The sequence below is a fragment of the Chrysemys picta genome, chromosome 2 (genome assembly GCF_011386835.1).
Source record: "Chrysemys picta bellii isolate R12L10 chromosome 2, ASM1138683v2, whole genome shotgun sequence".
Classification (NCBI taxonomy): domain Eukaryota; kingdom Metazoa; phylum Chordata; order Testudines; family Emydidae; genus Chrysemys; species Chrysemys picta.
Window position 1 is genome coordinate 272,566,856 of NC_088792.1, and position 6,000 is coordinate 272,572,855.

Consider the following 6,000-nt stretch of genomic DNA (forward strand, 5'->3'; position numbering starts at 1 on the left):
GTCACGCCTTGATGTTTGCAGTACACTGTGCATCTGAGCTTTATTGTTTGCATAATTCAGGACCTGATCCTGAAATTTATTCAAGCGTTAAGCACCCTCATCTCCAATGAAGCACATCGGGCATAAATTGTATTTGTTTACATATTTCTGATGAATCGAGGCTGCTATCACATATTTCCTCTTACCCAATGGGATGTATCTGGTGATTCCAGAGTAGGTGGACCCTTCCCATCGTTAACACCTACCCACCCAAACATTTCCCAGATAACACTGTACTGTACAAATTGATTTCCTTTCTGTGGTGAGCTCAATTCAGGGGCTCAGTGGGGCTCCTCATGGGCTATGGGATCCACCCATGTAGACCCTATTGCAGATCAGACCCTTATTTGTTTCAGTAGAGTGCATAGCACCGATTGCCCGTTACTACCGGAGGCATTCATACACAGTTATTGCTATTCACACGGCTGGGGCACTCAGAGACAGCGCAGCCACTGCTAGATCGGATCTTTGTGGTGTGAAGATTACCACACCCTCGTGCAGCTTGCTAGCCAAGATATAGGGAGGTGGAGCCGAGATGCCACCTCCTTTCCCACCAGCACAGAAAGGGAGTTGGGATGGAACAGCCCCTGTGCTTCTCCATGCACAAGGCCTGCAATTCTGCTGGATCTTTCTGTGGCCCACCTGAGAGAGGAGTGGGAAGATTTCTTCTGCCACCTTATGCATACATGTCAGGGCCACGAAAAATCTGGCCCTTCATACTACATGACTAACTACAACCAAAACAGTGTTCTGTCTCCTCTACCATAGATTTAAAGCAACTCCACAGATTTTTGCCAAGAAGATTATTGTTCCTGAGAAACAGGTAGCACACCACAAGCCCCCCGGCAGTAGGTTTCCAGCAGTCAGGACAGTAAATGATCAGTGGAAGAACTTACAGGAATGTGTGAAGTGGATATTTCCAGTGTGCCTGTAAGTACCTGACTTAACAATAGGCCAGAGTGCTACTAGGCATGGTGTCTGAGAAGTGCCAATTCTTTCCTGCTACTGAAATTCAATGGCACAATACAAACACATGCGTTTCATATGCAACTTGATGCCATCCTGGCTGCATTAGCCACAGATCCCGGATTTCATGAAACCTGTCATCCGTCCTCTGTATGACAAGTAACTAAAATATAGCCAGAGATCATAGAGAAATGTTAGTATTAACAGGTAGGGAGGTTGATTACAAACAAGCAGTTAATTTACAGGCTAAGGCTCTGTGTACCATGTCAACCTTAAGGGTTAATTTTCCTTTAAGAGGTACAGAGGCAAAGTAAGCCCCTGGCAACCCTGGGTCACAATCTCTGCTTTCATATGCTTGTAAATGATCAGGTAGGAAACCACTACCAGGAGGATATTTGTCTCCAAGGCTACGGTTATCATCATAGGCCTATTGGGTGTATGATACTCATCTCCCCCTGTGTCTGCTACAGGCGCCTAGATAGAGGGACTTAGTCCTTTAGCTCAAGTTTGGGGGCTGTGTCTTTTAGCTCTAGAAGTTTCAAATTCAACCTCTGCTGACATCCAAGATGACAATTGTTACAGCTAATATAATAATTGAATAATCCTACCTGATGATAAATTCATATATCCCCGCTGGAAAGGCAACCTGTATATGTCCCATGGGCTTTATACAACCCCCCCCACACACACACACACACACACACACACACACACACTCCAGTCAGAGCTCCTGAGCATGAAGATTAAGGAAAAGGCTGGCCTGGACATTTCAAGGTGTGACAATTACTATAGCAGTTCTCTTCTCAGACAGCCCGTGATCAATTCAGTCAGACCTAGTAACACATACAGTACAATATCTGGCAGCACTCATGTGGTGTAGGCATTACCCAAGAAAAATCAAAGCAATGGGAACAGACTGACTTTCTGGATATTTTAACTACTGAACAACGCAAGAGCGGAGGGAGGATGGGGAGCTAATCAAAAATATGATTCTGTTGTGAGATCCAGGCCTGGAAAGCAAAATGCATCATCTAAGAGCTCTTACCAAAACCCACACCTCTCTTCTTACATCCCTGGCACTGATTTATTAATGAGACACCATGTCCTGGGGACAGTCACACATGTGTTTCACATTGCCATTGGTTCTGTTTCCCACACATCTCTGCTGTATGTGACCATTTGAACTTGATATTTTACCACACAAAACAAATTCCCTTCAGCATTCTAATAGCTGGTGTCCGAAAGAGGTGGACTATGTGACTTAGAGTTTATCAGAACCAGCCAGCCATACCAGCGCATTCTTTTACCTTATGTTTTCTGGACTAAATTAGATTTGGATAGAGGGGGGAAATGATATAAACAGCCTACACCTTGGCCTAAGATCCCTTGTTTTGTCTTCATCTGCAGTCTGTGGGGTGTGCTTAATACAGACAATTAGAGTCAGTAAAGAGGCTTCTTACAGCATGGAAAGTAGGCCAAACATCTCTTTGATACACATTACAGTTAGATTTAACAAGATCCAAATCTGCCACTGCGCCAACTTTAACCTTCTCTTGCTGTACAAAGATCTGGTAAATGGGGGGATCAGTAGCTATCTACGTTACTTAGATGGCACCAGTAGCACAGTATCTGCGCACGCCATGATCTTTAACATATTTGTCCTCACACCACCCCTGTGAGGCAGGGTGGGGCTAGGATTCTCATTTTGCAAATGGTAAACTAAGGCACCGAGCTGCAGCAACAGGCCTCAGAGCCTGGGTCTACAGACTTGAGCTTGCACTACAGACACAGAAACCTGGTGAGGGGAGTGGGTTTCAGACTCTGAGCTCCGGCCTGAGCAGGAGCATCCACACAGATATTTTTAGTGCCATAGCGCAAGCCCAAGTGGAGAGATCTAGGGTCTGAGACTAGCTGCCATGGCTTTTTTTTTTTTTTTTTTGCCATGTAGATGTATCCTAAGGGCATGTCTACACTGTGATAAAAAAAAAAACATGGCACCAAGTCTCAGGGTATGTCTTCACTACCCGCCAGATCGGCGGGTAGCGATCAATCCAGTGGGGATCGATTTATCGCGTCTAGTCTAGACGCGATAAATTGACCCCCGAGCACTCTCCCGTCGACTCCTGTACTCCAGCGCCATGAGAGGCGCAAGCAGAGTCGGTGGGGGAGCGGCAGCAGTCGACTCACCGCGGTGAAGACACCACCGTAAGTCGATCTAAGTACGTTGACTTCAGCTACATTATTCATGTAGCTGAAGTTGCGTAACTTAGATCTATCCCCCCACCCTAGTGTAGACCAGGGCTCAGAGGCCAAGCTGACTCAGGTTTGGGCTGCAGGGTTATACAATTGCAGTGTAGATGTTCCGGCTCAGGCTGCAATCCGAGCTCTGAGACCCTGCCCCCTGGTGAAGCCCCAGAGCCTGGGCTCCAGCTTGAGCCAAAACGTCTACACTGCAATTTTATAGCCCGTGTAGCCCCAGCCCGAGTCAGATGGCCTGGGCCTACCGTAGCCATGCAGCGGCTCTTTGGTCGCAGTGTGGCTATACCCTTACCCAAAGTCGCACTGGAAGTCTGTGGTTGAGCCAAAAACAGAATGCAGTTCTCCCAAGAGCCTTAACCACATGACCCAGGCTCCTGACTTTTCTCTCCATATTTATTGCTGCCAGCCTCTGTGCTTACTCTTGCCTCCCAAAATAGAAAGTAATCCATATAGCCTCCTCTTTGCCCTCTCTGTCCAGGCACTGTTACAGCGTGTCAGTTGATATACCAAATGCTCTGTAAAGGAGCATACCATTAGCTAGGGATTGAATTCACTGAGGTATTATCCAGCCCTGGAATTCCAGGACTGCAGCATTGCCAGTGCCAGCATTCCAGTCTGCAAAATTTCAGGCTCTGGATCCCAACGCTGGAGCTCAGTCAGAAAATAATTATATGTTGGCTGGCTGGCTTTGCAGACTAGAAAGCCAGCTCTGAAATCTGCATGCTGAATTATAAGAACTTTCAAGATCCCAGGAGAAAGTAAAACTGATCCTGATACCCCAGGATTGAAGAGTCTCTATAATATTGCATGCCCTGCTGCAAACAACTGCTCACCTGTTTTACTAATCAATATATAATCCATGAACGAGGACAGGGGTAAACTCATGCAGATAGATAAGGATGGAGAAACAAAATCTGGGAAAGCATGAGTTTTGCAGCCATGAAATAATAAAGAGGGCACAGGGCCACTCATCCCTGCGTAACCCAGCCTATGCGCAAGAGAAAACTTAAGTAGTAACAAGACAAGAATACTGCAGTTTTCCAACACTGCTTTGTAGCATGGGTGGAAAGTGTAATACACTGGTCTAGCAGGACAGATTCCTGAGGGATTCTCCTTTAGAACTTCAAGTCTGAGTTTCCCAACAAAGAAAAAAAGACCTTCCTCTTTTCCTTAGCTGGATAACTGTTGTGTAAAGTACTTAGAAACATGCAAGAGGTTATGGGTACAACTGCAGCTAGAAGGTGTAATTCCCAGCTCAGGTAGATATACTCACATTGTCTTTGTGATCAAGTATGCAAAAAATAGCAGTTTGGCCATGACAGCACATGCGGCGGCTCAAGCTAGCTGCCTGAATACAACCCCATCTGAGATCTTAATTACATGCTTGGTTGGCTAGCCCAAGTTACCACCCATGCCACCACAGCCACACTGCTATTTTTAGATGCTAGCGCGGAGCAGAGCTAGTGCATGGATACCTCCCAGCTGCAGTGTAGACATACTCAAAGGAACAGATCCTCAGCTCATGTAAATTGTCACAACTCCACTGAAGTCAATGCAAGTCTGGCACTTTAACCAGATGGGGAGATAAAAACACTCATATTGATGCTGGAGCGGGGCATAAGTGTGTTTGTGATGTGATGAAAAGTAGATATGGGCACTAAGGGCTGGTCTATGCTACCGCAGCAAGTCGACCCAAGTTCCGCTACTTCAGTTATGTGCATAACGTAACTGAAGTCAATATCGCTTAGGTTGACTTACCGCGGTGTCTACACTGCATTGGGTCAATGGGAGACGCTCTCCCACCGACTTCCCTTACTCTTCTCGGGGAGTTGGAGTACCAGAGTTGACCGGAGAACGCTCTGCAATTGATTTAGTAGGTCTTCACCAGACCTGCTAAATCAACACCGCTGCATCAATCGCAGCAGTGCCAATCTACCTGTAAATGTAGAAATGGCCTAACAGAAAATCGGTGGTAGATGGAGTGCCTCAACGAAATAAATACGTCATTAGAAGTATTTCCATATTTTCCAGAGATTTTCGGGGACAAAATGTGATCTGATAAATCAGAGAGAGACTAGTATATCAAAGTGGCCAACACTAGCGAGATGGGAGACAAACTTTCAAAGTGAACTTTGAGTTTATATGCAATACTTTATAAAATCCATGGTTTGTTGTCCCTAACTCCAAGAGGAATTATCGGCCAAGCTTGCCAGGCCATACACTCAACAGCATTTCTCTATCTGTTATATAACACAGTAACTTTTGAAAACTGTTTCTGATAAATTCCAAAGTTTCCAGGAATATGCTAGGGATCATTGGGCAGAACCTTATTGATTTTGAGGAAAGTCAAAAAAACAAAGGAGGCATAATGGGGGATTTATTGAGCTTCGTTCCTCTGGTTAGCAGAGCCACAGCTTCAAGCACCTCTGCAATTGTCTGTAGAGCAAAGAACTGGTTGATGTCACCCATGAAGGTCTACGAGTATAACAATAACCCTATCTCAGGTCTGTCTATTCTGCCAATGAAGTTTAACATGCAGACACCCTGAATGACTTAGTTATCTCCCAATCAGAAAGAAGACAAATAATAATGTAGGGGGAAGGGTGGTGTGCACACAGAACCTGGGAAGGGGTGGAGGACCCTGGAATGTGGGACAGGGGTACACAGGTCTCCTGCTACGGGGGTGGGGGCCAGAATACAAGACTCTGTTGTGTGGGAGGGATGAGAGAATGGGGA